Below are 18,710 nucleotides of genomic sequence, written 5' to 3' on the forward strand. Positions count from 1 at the left end.
CTGTGGCTTTGGGGTGGAATGTTCTGAAGATGTCAATTAATTCCATCTGATCCAGTGTGTCATTTAGGATTACTGTTTCTTTGCTGATTTTTTCTTTAGAGGATTTGTCCAGTGGTGTTAGTAGGGTATTAAAGTCCCCAACTATGACTGTATTGCTGTCAATCTCTCCCTTAATATCCTCCAGAAGTGTTTTATGTATTTTGGTGCTCCTCTATTGGGTGCACAAAATACAACACAACCAGACACAATGCACAGGGCACCAAACACAATATGTTTAGCAGCATTATATCTTCTTGTTGAATTGCTCCCTTTAGTATTATGAAGTGGCCTTGCTTATCTCTTGTTATGGCCTTCACTTTGAGGTCTAATTTGTTGGATATAAGTATTGCTACCCCAGTTTTTTTTTTTTTCATTTTTATTTGCCTGAAAAATCTTTTTCCATCCCTTCACTATCAGTCTGTATGAGTCTTTTGTTCTAAGGTGGGTTTCCTGTACACAGCAGATATATGGGTCATGTTTTCTTATCCACTCAGCTACTCTATGTCTTTTGATTGGGGCATGTAATCCATTTACATTTAAAGTTATTATTGATAGGTACTTGTTTGTCACCATTTTTATTCTTTATGCCTATGTTCCTTCTACCCTTCCTATTTCTTGTTTTTATAGCAGACCTTTTAGCATTTCTTGCATTGGTGGTTTTGTGTTAATAAACTCCCTTAGTCCTTTTTTGTCTATGAAGCTCCTGATTTCACCCTCAATTTTGATTAATCACCTTGCTGGGTACAGTATTCTTAGATTCAGACCCTTGCTTTGCATGACTTTGTATATTTCATTCCATTCCCTTCTGGCCTGATGTGTTTCTGTTGAGAAATTATTTGATAGTCTGATGGGAGATGCTTTGTAGGTGACTTTCTGTCTCTCTCTGGCAACCTTTAAGATTCTTACTTTGTTGTTGGTGTTTGCCAATTTTACTATAATGTGTCTTGGTGTCGAACTTTTGGGGTTCATCTTGTTTGGGATTCTGTGAGCTTCTTGGACTTGTGTGAGTTTTTTCTTCCTGATATCAGGGAAGTTTTCTGTCATTATTTCTTCAAACAGGTTTTCTAATCCTTTCTCAGTTTCCTCTCCTTCTAGCACCCCTATTATGAGGATTTTGTTTTGTTTTGTGTTGTCCCAAAGTAACCTTAGTCCAGCGGTTCTCAACCTGTGGGTCATGACCCCTTTGGGGGTCAAACAACCCTTTCACAGAGGTCGGCTAAGACCATTGAAAAACACATATATAATTACATATTGTTTTTGTGATTAATCACTATGCTTTATTTATGTTCAATTTGTAACAATGAAAATACATCCTGCATATCAGATATTTACATTATGATTCATAACAGTAGCAAACTTACAGTTATGAAGTAGCAACAAAAATAATTTCATGGTTGGGGGTCACCACAACATGAAGAACTGTATTAACTGTATTAAAGAGTTGCAGCATTAGGAAGAGAACCACTGCTTTAGGCTCTCCTCCTGTTTTTTGATTTTTTTTTCTAGATGCTGCTCTGCTTTGGTATTTTTTCTTACCTTGTCTTCTAGCTCACTGATGCAGTCCTCTGCTTCTTCTAGTCTACTTTTGATGCTTTCTATTGAGTTCTTTATTGCAGCAATGTCGTTTTTCATTCCTTCTTGGTTCTTCTTCATTTCTTCCTGGTTCTTACACATATTGTTTAATTTGTCTTCCATCCTTTTCAGGGACCTTATGACCATTCCTCTGAATTCTTTCTCTGTCATATTGCTTGCCTCTATTTTATTTACTTCCTTTTCTGGTGATTTCTCTTTTTCTTTAGTATGTGGGCTGTTTCTTTGTCTCCCCATGATTGCTCCTCTCAGAGTTACTGGTTATGTAGCTCTCTCTCTCCTGCGTTGACTTAAAGGCACAAAATACAACACAACCAGACACAATGCACAGGGCACCAAACACAAATGTATTCACAATACTAATACCCCTAAGTCAGTGGTCGGCAAACTGCGGCCCCTTGAGTGTGGCTCTTCCACAAAATACCATGTGCAAACATGCACATACAGTGCAATTGAAACTTTGTGGCCACACTCAAAGGGTCAAAAAGCCGCATGTGGCTCATGGGCCAAAGTTTGCCGACCACTGCCCTAAGTAAAGGTTTCCACCAGAGAAAAGAAAATTAGGGAATAGAGAAGAGTGCAAAAATGATATTGAGAAAAGGAAAAAATGTAAAAGAGAAAAGAGAAGAAAAAAAGAACGGGAAAATATTTATATGGGGAGAAGACTCCAATAAAACAACAACTAATCCAAAAAAATGCAAACAACAAACACCCAGAGATGAATGCAAACTACAAAGAACAGCGAATCCAAAAAATGCAAACAACAAACACCCAGATGAATCTGAGGAGGCAGAGCTTATTTCCAGGAGGAAAGGGCAAGGAATTGAATGAATAGGGAAATAGCCAAAATCCAGTATAGAGGAGGTAGAAAGAGAATGGGTGTATAAGAAGAAAAGTAAAAAACTAAATACAAAAAAAGAAAATATATATATTGAAATATATATAAAAGGGAATTTATATTTATATTCAAATATATATAAAAGAAAATTTATATATACAAATATAAAAATTTCCTCCTTCTTTAATCTATTTATCTATGTATCTGTTTACTATTGGAAAAGCAGGATGGAGAGTAGATAGGCCTGTGTCTGCCTGCCTGATTGCCCCTAACTGCCTCTGCCTTGGCCACTGCCACTGCGACTTCACCTGGAATGACATCCGGAAGGTCATTCGGCTGTCCAGTCTAATTAGCATATTAAGCTTTTATTAATATATAGATATAGCTATAGATATAGAGATATAGATACAGGTATAATTTCTTCTTCTCATTACAGCAGTCCGCTTAGCATTTCTTGAAGTGCTGGTTCAGTGGTAATAAGTTCCTTTAGCATTTTTTGTCTGGGAAGCTCTTTATTTTACCATCTATTTTGAATGATAGCATTGCTGGATAGAGTAACCTTGGGTTCAGATCCTTGCTCTTCATTACCTTGAATACTTTATGCCATTCCCTTCTGGCCTATGGAGTTTCTGATGAGAAATCAGCTAACAGCCTTGTAGGAGTTTCTTTGTAGGTCACAAATTGCTTTACTCTTGTTGCCTTTAAGATTCTCTTTGTCTTTAATTTTTGGCATTTTAATTATGATGTGTCTGGGCATGGGCTTGTTTGGGATCTTCTTGCTTGGAATAGCCTATGCCTCCTGAACTTATGTGACTTTTTCCTTCACCAGGTTAGGGAAGTTTTCTGCCATGATTTCTTAAAACAGGTTCTCTATCCCTTTCTCACTTTATTCCGCTTATGGTTCTCCTATGATGCAAATAGTGTTACTTTCATGTAGTCCCATAGCTCCCTTAAGCTGCCCTCCTTTTTTTAATTGTTTTTTTTTTCTTTTTCATTCTCTTATTGAGTGATTCTTTTCTACCCTGTCTTCTAATTAACTAATCTAATTATCAGCTTATCAGCTTCCCCTAATCTGCTGTGTATTCTTTATTGTTTGTTTGTTTCATGGTGACATGGCAGACACTTAATTTCCTCTGGTATTCACTTTATTTTTTTAAAATTAAATCTTTATTGTTCAGATTATTACAGTTGTTACTCTTCTTTTCCCCAATAGCTCCCCTCCACCCGGTTCCCACCCTACCCTCTGCCCTTGCCACCCCCCCACACACCTAACCTCATCCATAGGTGTACATTTTTTGTCCAGTCTACTCCCTCACCCCCCACACCCCTTTTCCCCCCGAGATAGTCAGTACACTCCCTTTCTATGCCCCTGATTCTATTATAATCACCAGTTTATTCTGTTCATCAGATTATATATTAACTTGACTTTTCGATTCACTTGTTGATTGATGTGTATTTGTTGTTCATAATTTGTATCTGTACCTTTTTCTTCTTCTTCCTCTTCTTAAAGGATACCTTTCAGCATTTCATATAATACTGGTTTGGTGTTGATGAACGACTTTAGCTTTTTCTTATTTGTGAAACTCTTTATCTGACCTTCAATTCTGAATGATAGCCTTGCTGGGTAAAGTAATCTTGGTATTCATCACTTTGAATATTTCTTGCCACTCCCTTCTGGCCTGCAAAGTTTCTGTTGAGAAATCAGCTGACAGTCATATGGGTACTCCCTTGTAGGTAACTGATTGTTTTTCTCTTGATGCTTTTAAGATTCTCTCTTTGTCTTTTGCTCTTGGCATTTTAATTATGATGTGTCTTGGTGTGGTCCTCTTTGGATTCCTTTTGCTTGGGGTTCTCTGCACTTCCTGGACTTGTAAATCTATTTCTTTCACCAGGTATGGGAAGTTTTCTGTCATTATTTCTTCAAATAGGTTTTCAATATCTTACTATCTCTCTTCTTCTGGCAACTCCATAATTCGAATGTTGGTATGCTTGAAGTTGTCCCAGAGGCTCCTTACACTATCTTCATATTTTTGGATTCTTTTTTCTTTTGGCTTTTTCGGTTGGGTGTTTTTTGCTTCTTCATATTTCAAATCTTTGATTTGATTCTTGCAATCCTCTAGTCTCCTGTTGGAACTTTGTGTAATATTCTTTATTTCAGTAAGTGTACACTTAATTTCTAGTTGATCCTTTTTCATAACCTCGAGGGTCTCACTAGATTTATTGAGGGTCTCACTAAATTTATCGGCGGTTTCTAGAAAATTCTTGAAAAACCTTATAACCGTGATTTTGAACTCTATATCCAGTAGTTTGCTTTCCTCCATTTCTGTCATTTGTGATCTGTTTCTTTGTCTCCGCATTTTGGCTGCTTCCCTGTGTTGATAGAGTGGACTTCTGTACTAGGTGTCCTATACGTCCCAGTGGCTCCGCCTCCCCAATTACCTGAGGTGGACACTCTTGGTGTACCCCTTTGTGGGCTTTGTGCACAGTCTTGTTGTAGTTAAGCCTTGATTTTTGTAGGTATCACTGGGAGGAATTGACCTCCAAGCCAATTGGCTGTGAGAATCAGCTGTGTCTGCAGTGGGAGAACTTCTGTGCTTGAGACACCTTTCTGGGGCAAGACTTGCTTCAGTGGGGCTTTGGTGCTCACTGAGTCTGCCCCCTGAGTGTGTCCCTTATGGATCTGATGAGTTGTAATCTGGATGGTCCCACTCTGACCACTGGGTGCACTGGCTCTTGGATCTCTAAGGAGGTGCTAATTTAGCCTCTGCATGAGGCTACCCAGCAGGAGCTATGGAGAGATCTGCAGATTCCTCTTCTTTGTTTGGGGTTTGGAGGTGCCCAGATGAGGCCCAGCTGTGAAGCAGTGCAAGCTGCTGTGGGGCCTTGGGCCTTCTTTTGGAAGTTCTGGGTCTCTCTGACCCAGCTGCAGTTTGTTAGGTAATTTTCAGATTACAAAGGGCCAGGCCTTTGATATGCAAAAGCCTCTGCACACAGCTTGCGTGGGGCAGGGTCTCAGGGAATCAACAGGGCGGAGCAAACAGCTATGGCTGATCCTCATCCCTGCCCTAAGAGGCCCCAGGTCTCAGTGTCCCGCGGTAATCGCTGTAAGCACCTCTGTGAGAAAGCCGCCCGAGAGTTCTGACCGATGCCCAACAGTCCAGTTTCTCCCAGTATGAGTCTGGGTCCCCAGAGACTCGCCCAGAACCGGAGTTCAGAGCAGTCGGGAGCTTCTGTCTCCCTCCAAATTGAAAAAGACAACCACGTCCTCAGTTGCCAGCCCTTTCCACGTGCACCTCCGTACCTCTGCACTTTACTTCCGCACTTCCTCTGAGTCTCAGTGTGCCTTTCTCTTTTCTTCTCGTTGTAAAATTTCCACTCAGCCAGTCTTCCTGTGGTTCTGGATGATGTCCGTTTTGTCTTTTAGTTGTATTTTTGAAGTGGTTGTACAAGGCAGCAATTTCCGGTGTTTACCTATGCCTCCATCTTGGTTTTTCTGGTTGCTGTGTATTTTTTCCAGTGTGTTCATTATTATTGACATGTCATTCTTTATTTCTGACTTGTCTCTTTTCATAGCTACTATATCTTTTCTCATGCTGTTGAGCATCCTTGCCATCATTCTTCTGAACTCTATACCTGATAAATTTCTTATCTCCATTTCTTTTAGCTCTTCTTCTGGAGAGTTCTCTTGTTCTTTCATTTGGGGCTTGTTTCCTTGTCTTCCCATTTTGGCTGCCTGTTTGGGTTTGTTTCCATGTGTTAGGTACCTCTGCTATGACTCCCAATCTCTAGTGCAGGACAGTGTCAGATACTGTTTGTGTCTGTCCTTGACTACCCTGTTTGGAGCTATCAGTAATCCACAGCTTGTGCCTTCCTCTGCTGGGACTGGTTGTGTTTGGATAGGACAAGATGCACACCAAGGTCTACTTTTCCTAGCTCTGGATCCAGAAGCATATCAGGCAAAGTGTCAAAGCACCCAGATATCTGCCTCTGCCTGCAGGTTGATTGTTATTCTCAGTATCTTTTCTTTTAATATATTTTATAGATCTTTTACAGAGAGGAAGGGAGAGGGATAGACAGTTAGAAACATTAATGAGAGAGAAACATCAATCAGCTGCCTCTTGCACACCCCATACTGGAGATGTGCCCACAACCAAGGTACATGCCCTTGACTGGAATCGAACCTGGGACTCTTCAGTTCACAGGCTGATGCTCTATCCACTGAGCCAAACTGATTAGGACTATTCTCAGGATCTTAATGAGCCTCAGGCTGTAGACTACTGCAAGGCATATACTCCACAAGGTGGGGCGAGAAGTTGTCCGACAGGATGAGGCAATTGCTTCACCGCAGGCAAAGCTGCCTGGATGGTTAAGGTCTGCCTGTGCAAGATGCCCTATGCAGTATGTAGGAATAACCCAGCACAGGAATCCAGGTGGCTGCCCTTTGAACTCTATCCACAGAGCCCCCAACTCTGTATTCTCATCACACAGCTCTAGTCCACTCTGCCCTCCCTCTGCCAGAGCACAAGGTGAGTGGCTGCATGTGAAATTTAGTGTATTGACCCTTTAAGAGCACACCTGCATTTCCAGCATCTCTCCCTGACAGACAGAAACCCTGCTGCTTTTCACAGCTAGATTTTATGTGATCACCTTTATCAGTTCTGGTGCTCTGGGCTGGGGAGTTCAGCTTTCTTAGTGGGAAACACCCACAGGTGAGTATCCTTCCAGAACTTCAGCTGCTGTCTGTGGGAACCTGGCCAGCCCTCTCTTTCCTCTGCACTGCCTACCAGTCTCTATATGGTCTCCACTTTCCATCCTTGGTTATCAGGATTCTCTCCAGCTAGTCTTTAGTTATTTATTTAGGATGTTGTAATTCCAGTTTTGTCCTGGGAGTATGTCAGTGTAGTTTCCACTTAATCCACCACCATCTTAGAATCCTAGGAACAATTACTTTAGCAATCTACCACAGCTGTTATTCATAATTTAGCCAGACACAATCCAGTGGCTGGCACAATTGTCCAATTATTTTCCCATCCTGTTTGATTTCCTTGTGAAAAACTATTCAAATGTCTTCCAGAAAAAGAAAAAATGTCTTTAAGAATTCCCAAGTAGGAGAAGGCCCTGAGTCTGTTAGGCAGGTATACCTCTGGTCTGCTTGTGTCACCAAATGCCAACAAAATTTAAAGGGCATCTTAAATGCGTCTTGTTAAGTAAAATAATCCAACCTGGAAAGGCTACATACTGTATGATTCTACTAGTAAGTATATGAAATTCTGGAAAATGCAAAACTGTGGTGACAGTAAAAAGATCAGTAGTAGTGAAGGGATTAAGAAGTACAGATTAGTAGTTATAGAATAGTCATGGGGATATAAAGTACAGGTTACGGAATACAGTCAATAGTATTGTAATAACTATGTATGGTGTCACATGAGTATTAGATTTCTTGGGGTGATGACTTAGTAAGTGTATTCACTGAATTGTACACCTGAAACTAATATAATACTGTCCATCAACTGTAATCTAATCTAATAAAAGACAAACATGCAAATTGACCATACCTTCACTATGCCTTAGGCCACGCCCACCAGCCAATCAGAGCAACTATATGCAAATTAACCCAACCAAGATGGCGGCCCGCAGCCTCGGAGCTGGAGCGAGCAGGAGGCTTGGTTGCTCCAGTGATGGAGGAAGCCAAGCTTCCCACCTGCTGCGGCCAGCTCTGAGCTCCACTGAAGGCAACAAAGTTTCAATTATAGAAGATAAATAAACCCCAGATACCTGCTTCCAGCCGGCCGTGGCCACAGAGCTGGAGCAAGCAGGAGGCTTGATTGCTCCAGTGATGGAGGAAGCCAAGCTTCCCGCCTGCCATGGCCAGCTCTGAGCTCCACTGAAGGCAACAAAGTTTCAATTATAGAAGGTAAATAAATCCCAGAATAAAAAAAAGAAAAGAAAAAAAGGAGAGGCTGGGAGCTTCCGTCACCGGGGGGCTTGGCCAGCCTGAAAATGGCCATCAGCCCCTCACCCAGACTGGCCAGGCACCCCAGTGGGGACCTCCCACCCTAAAGAGGGTGTGGCCAGCCTGAAAACAGCCATCAGCCCGTCACCCAGGCTGGCCAGGCACCCCAGCTGGACCCCCACCCTGATCCGGGACACCTTTCAGGGCAAACCAGCTGGCCCCCACCCGTGCACCAGGCCTATATCCTATATAATAAAAAGGTAATATGCAAACTGACCCTAACAGCAGAAAGACTGGGAATGACTGGTCACTATGACACACACTGACCACCAGGGGGCAGACGCTTAATTGCAGGAGCTGCCCTCTGGTGGTCAGTGCGCTCCCACAGGGGGAGCTCTGCTCAGCCACAAGCCAGGCTGACGGCTGCCAGTACAGAGGTGGTGGTGGGAGCCTCTCCTGCAGCCTCAGCAGCACTAAGGATGTCAGGCTGCAGCTTAGGCCTGCTCCCCACTGGCAAGTGGACATCCCCCGAGGGCTCCAGGGCTGCCAGAGGGATGTCTGATTGCCAGCTCAGGCCCAAACCCCCTGGGGAGCGGGCCTAAGCCAGCAGGTGTTCATCCTCTGAGGGGTCCCAGACTGCGAGAGGGCACAGGTTGGGCTGAGGGATCCCCCCCGAGGGCACAAATTTTGTGCACCGGGCCTCTAGTCTACATATATAATAGAATAATATGCAAATTTGTCCAGTACATCATCATGTTACAACCCTTCACAGGATGGGTGTGGCTGCAGGGCTGCGGGCAGCACTCCAGGTCTAACCGTCATTTTGTCCCACCTAGGCAGACTCCCCTGTGGCCCACAGCTGAATCCCAAAGCCGACCTGTGGTTTACTAAACTTTACTGGAGCTGCTCCCCACACCCCCACCCCCTGCCCCAGGACCGCGCTGCCCACAGCAGGGCATCCTGACAGGTGGGCAGCACAGGGGAGCTGAGTAGAGAGGGTGCTGCAGGGAGCCACAGAGGGGCCAAGCTCCTGGGGGTCTGAGGAGAGCGCCTGAAGGAAGAGGAAGCTTTGGCAAAGCGGCTGGCCAGGAACCGTGGTCAGGGGGTCCACAGGTGTGCAGGCAGGCCTTCGTCTGAGGGACAGCACTTGGGTGAGCACTGCAGCTTCTGCGAAGTGGCCGGCCAGGAGGCAGGTGGCCCAAGGGGCACAGAGTGGTGCCGAGGCAGGGTGCACTGAAGGAGGCTCAGGCCAGGGCAGGGCGCTGGTGGGCGTGGATCTGCCTCGCTGGTGGAGAGCGAGGTTCTGCAATGGCCCCAAGATGCAGGAAACAAGTGGCAATGGCTGCCAGCATGGAAAGATGCCCAGGTAAAGGGGCGTGGACCCATAGCACTGAGGTGGGGTTTGAGGGGCAGTGCCACCTCAGTGGAGGGGTGCTGCACTGGTGGGTACTGCACTGCGGTGGTTAGGCGAAGCTCCCGGTGCTAACCGGGCCTCACTGTGGCCTGTGCACTAGAGAGGCCAGGACTCCTGCTCCCGCCTTGGCCCAAAAGCAAGCCTGTGCCCGCCCCGCCCCCAGTTCCTGCCCCACCCCATGGGAGCACACGCCTGCAAAGTGAGTGTGAAGCCTACCACCTGCTCCCAGAAGGGGGGGACAGTAAAGAATGGGGGCGGGTGGCGGGGGAAAGGAAAGAATGTGGAACATCCGTGATGAAAAGGTGCTTGAGAACGAGGCTCAGAAGCCTCACAGGGAGGTTTGTTCTATTTGCCCCATGGCTGTTCCTTAGGAAAGGCATAGGGCATGGCTGTGAGGGCCCCCTATGCACTGAGTCCAGTTCCACAGTCAACTGGAATTGGCCTCAGTTTCCTGGTCTATAAAATGGATTAAGCATGTCCCAGTGCCTTCACTGAGCTTTGAGGGTCAATTGAAATACTATATAAAGAAAATGAATGAAGAAGTGAGAAGGAAAAGGAAGGACGAGCAACACGAAAGAAAGATTGGAAGGAACCTGTAAACCTATTGTCACTTAAATAGGGAATAGAGTCAATAGTGTTGTAATGACGGTATGATACCAGGTGGGTACTGGAAATATCGGGGAACACTTTGTAAAGTATATAATTGTCTAACCACTATTCTGTAACTAATATAAAACCTGAAACTAATACAAAATAATATTGAATGTAAAGAAATGAAAATAGGAGTGAAATTTTTATAAATTTAAAAAGTTTTTTAAAAGGCTGTAAAGGAAGGAAGGGGGAGAATAAAAATAGTGTTTTTCATTTTAGCACTTTATTGTCTTTTCAGTACATGAAAAAGACAGTTATCTTTATATGGTGCTTTTATACTTTTCTAAGTCATTATCTCATTTGATGTTCAGGGCAACTTAAAGACAAGATAATTATTTCCTCCACTATTCAAAGAAAGGAAATCTTGGTGTCTGGCCCCAATGATTCAATCGTCAAGCCCTTATTGTAAAGCAGGGTTAGTGAAATTTTCTGTGAAGGGTCATATCTATACTAATAAAAGCCTTAAGGGCGATCAGGCCAGCAGGGGAAGAGTTAGGCATCAATCAGTCCGGCAGGGGAGCTGTTAGAGGGTGATCAGTCTGACAGGCAGAAGCAGTTAGGGGCAATCAGGCAGGCATGCAGACAAGTGGTTAGGAGCCAGGGGTCCCAGATTGTGAGAGGGATGTCTGACTGCCGGTTTAGGCAGTCGGACATCCCCCAAAGGGTCCGAGATTGGAGAGGGTGCAGGCTGGGCTGGGGGACACATCCCCCCATGCACAAATTTTGTGCACCAGACCACTAGTTGGAAAATAAAAAAATATATATTTTTTAAAAGATCAGTCATGGAAGATGGTGGCATAGGTAAATGCAGCACTCACATCCTCCCACAACCACATCAAAATTACAACTAAACCAGAGAATAAACATCATTTAGAACCACCTAAAATCTGGTTCAACAGAAGTCCTACAACTATAGAATTAAAGAAGCCACACTGAGACTGTTAGGAGGCGTAGAAGCACGGAATGATCTGGTACAACACCCACGTGTGGTGTGTTTTTTTAAATCAGGAGGGATATCACAGCTGTGGTGGACCCCATGAGGATCAAGGTGTCCCAGCCCCACACCAGACCCCTCAGCTCATTGTTCCAGTTCCAGGAAAAGAAATCTTCATAACTTCAGGCTATAAAGACCAGCGGGTATTGTGGTTGAGAAACACAGAGGGTTGCTGGAGTTCTAGGGAATTCTGCTTAAAGTGCCAGTGCACAGATTTACTCAGACTCACTCCTGAGCATCAGTGCTGGGACAGCAGCTTATAAGGATCCCAGGACATATAAGGAGGAACTAAATTGTCTGACAACAGGGCAAAAACTGAGGGGCAGCTTTTCCCAGATAAAATTACTGGCAGAGGTCTTTCTTCCTTTGTTGAGACTTCCCTGCTAGAGTGCCCACAGGTAGTTGCCATATCTGAGTCTCCATCACCTGGGCTTACCCTGTTTGCACTGCTCTGGAGGCTCCTTGAGGCTCTGCCCCACCCAATTTGCAGCCCCATCCCAAGCTGTTTGCAGTGGCTTTTCCATATGAATAGCCTGTCCTAGCTCAGGCTTCAGGCTCTCCTAAAATCTCTCAAACAAATAGCAGCTGGCCTCAGCATGCCCCATACCTTTTAATCAGAGGCCCCAGGCCAGGCAGTAGCACCAGCCTGCCTTAGTTCACAGCTTTGCCTTTCCTGAGCACCTCCATGCCCAACACAAGTAACAGCCATCTGCAGATTGCTCTGTACCTCATGCTAGGTGGGCATAGGCAGATCACAGGCATAGCTGACTTTGCACCTCCTGGGAGGTTCCAGAGCCAGTGCACCTGGTGGTCAGCTTCAAAACACGCCAGATTACAACCCTACCACATCCATGAGTGACATACTCAAGGGGCAGACTCAGTGAGCACTAAAACCCCACTGAAGCAAGTCCTACTCCATAGGGACATCTCTTCCACTCTAGTTGCAGCTAGTCCACACAGCCCATTAGCCCGGGGGTAAATCCATCTCAGTGATGCCAACAGCAATCAAGGCTCAACTATACAGGACACTGCATATAGCCCACATAGGGGCGCACCTAGAATGCCCAGCTCAGGTGACGGGGGAGGCTGAGCCACTAGGCCCTATAGAACATCTACAACACAAGACCACTCTACCAATACTAGAAGACTTAGCAGCTCTACCTAATACATAGAAACAAACACAGGGAAGTAGCCAAAATGCAGAGACAAAGAAACATGTTGCAAATGAAAGAAAAGAAGAAATCTCCACAAAAATAACTTAATAAAATGGAAGCAAGTAAAATACTCAATACAGAGTTCAAAACAATGGTTATAAGGATGCTCAAGGAACTTAGTGAGAACATCAACCACAATAAAAAAGGACCAGTCATAAATGAAACACACAGTAACTGGAATGAAGAATCATTTACAGGGAATCAACAGTAGAGTAGAGGATACTGAAAATCAAATTGGCGATTTGGAATATAAGGAAGCAAAAAACAATCAGAACAGTAAAAAGAAAAAGGAATCCAAAAATATGAAGATAGTGTAAGGAACTTCTGGGACAACTTCAAGCATACAAACATTCACATCATGGAGGTGCCAGAAGGAGAAGAGAGGGAGCAAGATTTTGAAAACTTATTTGGAAAAATAATGACAGAAAACGTCCCTTACCTGGTGAAAGAAATAGAAATACATGTCCAGAAAGTGCACAGAGTCCCAAACAAGATGAACCCAAATAGGCACACACCAAGACACATCATAATTAAAATTCAAAAGGTTAAAGAAAAAAAGAGAATTTTAAAAGCAACAAGAGAAAAGCAGTTAGTTACCTACAAGGGTGTGTCATATGACTATCAGCTGATTTCTCAACAGAAACTTTGTAGGCCAAAAGGAAGTGGCAAGAAATATTCAAAGTTCAAAGCAAGGACCTACAACCAAGATTACCCTGAAAAGCTATCATTTAGAAATAAAGGTCAGATAAAGAGTTCATAGATAAGAAAAGGCTAAAGGAGTTCATCACCACCAAACCAATATTACATGAAATGTTAACAGGCCTTCAAAGAAGAAGGAGGAGTAACAGTAGGAGGAAGAGTTGGTTAGGGAGAAGGAGAGGAGGAGGAAGAGGAGGAGGTAGAGGGAAAGAAGAAGAAGAAGAAGAAGAAGAAGAAGAAGAAGAAGAAGAAGAAGAAGAAGAAGAAGAAGAAGAAGAAGAAGAAGAAGAGGAAGAGGAAGAAAAAGAAGAAATATGAACAATAAAATGGCAATAAATACATAGCCATCAACAATTGAATCTAAAAATCAAAATAAATGAACAAAATAAACTGATGTATAAAGTAAAACCAGAGCCATGGAAACATGGAACAGACTGACAAATCTCAGAGGGAAGGGGGGAGGGAGCAGGAAGATATTAACCAAAGAATATATATGCATACATGCATTACTCATGGACATAGTCAATAGGGTGGTGAAGGCCTGGGGTGGGGTGGGATCCAGGTAGAGGAGGGCAATGGGGGGAGTGGGGGACATCTGTAATATCCTCAACAATCAAGATTTTTTTAAAAAGAAAATATCAGTCATTGTCAGGGATTGGGAGTGGAGGAAAGGTTGAATAGGCAGAGCACAAGGGATTTTTAGGGCAGTGAAACCATTTTGTATGATAGTATAATGTTGGATACAGTCATTATGTAGTTGTCAAAACCCATAGACTCTATAACACAAAGTGTGAAACTTAATATAAACTATGGATTTCAGTTAATAATAATGTATCAATATTTGTTCATCAGTAGTACCACACTAATGAAAAATTATTCAGCCTTTAAAAAGAAGGGAATCCTTCCCTAGCCAGTTTGGTTCAGTGGATAGAGCATCAACCTGTGGATCAAAGGGTCCTGGGTTCAATTCTGGCCAAGGGCATGTACCTCGGTTGCAGGCTCCTCCCTGAGCCTGGCCCTGGCCTTGGTTGGGGCAAATGCAGGAGGCAACAAATCAATGTGGTTTCTCTCACATTAACATTTCTCTCTGTCTTTCCCTCTCTCTAAAAATCAATGGGAAAATATCCTCGGGTGAGGATTTTTTAAAAAATCTATACTAATAAAAGGGTAATATGCAAATTGGTCACAACACCCTCGCAGTCAAGACCGGATATGCTAATTAGTTATGACCATTATGCAAACTGACCATCACTCCAACACAATAATAAGAGAGTGATATGCTAATTAGCCCTGATATGCTAATTAGTCACAACCAGTATGCAAATTGACCATCGCTCCAACACACAAGATGGCTGCCCCCATGTGGTCAAAGATGGCCACCACAAGATGGCCTGCAGGGGAGGGCAGTTGTGGGTGATCAGGCCTACAAGGGAGGGCAGTTGGGGATGACCAGGCCTACAGGGGAGGGCAGTTAGGGGCGACCAGGCCAGCAGGGGAGGGCAGTTGGGGGCGACAGGGCCTGCATGGGAGGGCAGTTGGGGACGACCAGGCCGGCAGGGCAGGGCAGTTGGGAGCAATCAGGCCTGCAGAGGAGGGCAGTTAGGAGCCATCAGGCCAGCAGCGGAGGGCAGTTGGGGGTGACCAGGCTGGCAGGGGAGGGCAGTTGGGGGTGACCGGGCCAGCAGGGGAGGGCAGTTGGGGCAATTGGGCCAGCAGGGGAGGGCAGTTGGGGGAGATCGGGCCAGCAAGGGAACAGTTAGGCATCGATCAGGCTGACAGGGGAGTGGTTAAGGGGTGATCAGGCTGGCAGCAGGAAGCAGTTAGGGGCAATCAGACAGTCAGGCAGGTGAGCGGTTGGGAGCCAGCAGACCTAGATTGTGAGAGGGATGTCCGACTGCCCTCAAGGGGTCCCAGATTGAAGAGGGTGCAGGCTGGACTGAGAAACACCCCCCAGTGCACAAATTTAATGCACTGGGCCTCTATTAATAGATGATAGATAGATAGATAGATAGATAGATAGATAGATAGATAGATAGATAAAATTTCAAAAAAAATGATAATAAATAAAAATAAAAAGAAGGAAATCCTGTCCCAGCTGGTGTGGCTCAGTTGGTTGGGCATCATCCAGTATACTGAAACATTGCTGGTTTGATTCCCCATCAAGGAACATGCCAATGTTGCAGGTTCAATTCCCAGTAGGAGGCATACAGGAGGCAACTGATCAATGTTACACTTTCACATTGATGTTTCTCTTTCTCTCTCTCTCTTTCTCCCATTCTCCCTTCCTCTTTCTCTAAAAATCAAGTTTTTTAAAAAAATTTTTTTTAAACAGAGGAAATCCTGCCATTTGAAATAACATGGATGAACCTGAAGGGCAACATGCTAAATGAAATAGGCCAGGAAGAGAAAGACAAATATAACATGATTTTGCTTAAATGTATAATCTAAAAAAAAAATTAAAATCAACATAATAAAATGGTGGTTACAAGAGGATGGAAATAAGGGAAAAGGGGAGATATTGATCAAAGGGTACAAACTTTCAGTTATAGGATGAATAAGTTCTGGACACTTAATGTACTACATGGTAACTATAGTTAGTAATACAAATGCTCCTTGACTTACAATGGGATTAAATCCTAATAAACCCATTGTAAGTTGAAAATATCATACATCAAAAATGCATTTAGTACACCTAACCTACTGAACATCATATCTTAGCCTAGCCTACCTTAAACATGCTCAGAAAACTTACATTACCTTCCAGTTGGGCAAAATCATCTAACATAATGAATACACTGTAGAATATTGGTTGTTCATTATCATGTGACTGACTGGGAGCTGTAGCTTGCTGCTGCTGCCCAGCATCATGAGAGATCATAATGCCACATATTGCTAGTTCAAGAAAAGATCAAAATTCAAAGTATGGTTTCTACTAAATTCATGTCACATTCATACCATTGTAAAGTCAAAAATTCATAAGTGGAAACATTGTAAGTCAGGGACCATCTATACTGTTTTGTGCACTTGAAATTTGCTAACAGAGTATTCTGAAGTTTTCTCACCACACACAAAATACTGTAACTATGGGAGATGATAATATGGTAATTAAATAGTGGTAAGCATTTCACAGTGTATACAAATGTCAAAACATCATATTGTATACCTCAAAATATATATAATTTTTATTTGTCAAAAATAAATAAATAAAAATATATAAGAATAAGAGAAACTGTTGGGACAGTATACAGGAACTTTCTGCACTATCTGTTCAATTTTTTTTATAAACCTAAAACTTCTCTAAAAATTCTATTGATTTTTAAAAATTGTACAAAAGGAGAGAGAAAGAGGGGGGATTGTGGTAGACTTATATTGGTGACTCCCAATGAATCACTTCTTCCAGTGTGTATGCCCTTGTGTAGGTCCCTCCCACATTGACTCTAGGTTTGACCTATGACTTGTTTTAGTCAATGGTATATTATTAGCAAGCATTATACAAATAGAGGCAGACTGCTCCTTCTTGGAGCTCAGCTGCCATGCTATAACAAGGCCCAGACTAATCCTGCTGGAGAGAGAAAGAGGCTACTTTAAAGGCACTGGAAGATAAGAGAGAGAAACACATAGAGGGGAACCAGGCACCCCTGCTTTACCACCTCAGACACAAGAGTGATCCCAACAAATATCACTTGAATAGAAGATTCTCCCAGACAACCAACACTATCATGAGAAATAATAAATTGCTGTTGTTTCAAGACACAAAATTTGGGGGTAGTTTATTATGTAGCAATAACTAAACGAAACTAGAAACTTTCCTTAAAAAAAAAAAAAACTCTTGAAAAACTGAGCTCTTACTAGCACTTACGAAATAACAATATGGTGGGATGTGAGCATAGAGTGTATCTTAGGCTCTTCTCTATGTGAAACCAGCTTGTCTGAACAGGGAAGAAAGCAAGCTATTGATCTCATTAGTAAGCAATAAAAAATGGAAATCCCTAATCATTAATAGTAATTCCCTACATTTATATAAATGATTCACAGATAGCAAGTTGCTTTCCTATGAACCCCATAGTTGGTGTACTCTTGGAGGCCAGAATAACAATTTAGGAATAGTTGATTAAATGTAATGCCATAACTTATTCCTGAGCAAAAATAATATGAAAATCATATTTCAGAATAATTCTTCCATTAACCATATATAAAATCATTTACAGCAAAGAATCTTGGCATCCATACAAGCCAACTTGTAATGCAGGTGGAAGATACCAAGAAAAGTGATAAGAATCTAAGAGATGTGGCTGACCACAAGATTTATCATCTAATTACATATGGTTAGAGAAAAGTAAAAATGGGTTTTGTATTTGTTTTCTATTACTGCTATAACAAATTACCACAATTTAAAACAACACAAAAGTATTATGCTACAATTGTGCAGGTCAAAAGTCTGACATGTCTCACAAGGCTAAAATCAAGGTGTCAGCAAAGCTGCATTCCTTTTTGTAGGTTCTAGAGAATTCTTTTCCTTTCCCTTTCCAGCTTCTAGAGCCACCCACATTCCTTGCCTCATGACCCTCTTCCTCCATCTTCAAAACCAGCAGCTTTGCATTGCTCTGAGCCTTTAATTCCTAGTCACACCTGCCTATGACTCTCTCTGACTCCCTCTTCCACTTTTAAGCACCCTATGATTACATTGGGCCCGTCCCATAATCCAGGTGATTCTCCCCATCTCAAGGTCACCTGATTAGCCACCTTAATTTCTTAATTCCTGTAACATTAATTCTCCATTCCATGAAATTTGACATATTCACATATACTGGAGGATTAGACTGTGGGCATATTTAGAGGTTTCATGGCACTATTCTGCCTACCACAAGCTTTAGGGGTTATAACTTGGGAGTTCACAAGGATGGTAGTGCCACTGATGATGATGGATAAGATGAGAGGAATCCATTTGGATGGGAAGACATCAAAGTTTTTGCCAAGGTAAGTGTAGTATCCAAATGACAATGGTCCCTGGAGCTGTTGGTCTTGAGGATCTGAATCCCAGGAACACATTATGATTAGGGACATGATTTTAGGGAAACTTACATCTGGAGGTAAAGTCTGAAAGCCCTTAAGCCACTGATCTCCTAGTCATTGTAGAAAGATAATAACGAAAGGATGAGAAGCCCTAATCATGTTCAACATGGGGCAAACACTCATTCTTTAAAGAACTGAAAGGGAACAAGGAAGGCCTAGAGGGGTCTGAAGATGGTGCTAAAAAATTCCAAAGGGGACCATTTAACTGGTCCTCTCAACCACATCTGTAGCCCAGATGTTTCATG

Source organism: Myotis myotis, unplaced genomic scaffold (genome assembly GCF_014108235.1).
Source record: "Myotis myotis isolate mMyoMyo1 unplaced genomic scaffold, mMyoMyo1.p scaffold_m19_p_4, whole genome shotgun sequence".
In the NCBI taxonomy this organism is placed as follows: domain Eukaryota; kingdom Metazoa; phylum Chordata; class Mammalia; order Chiroptera; family Vespertilionidae; genus Myotis; species Myotis myotis.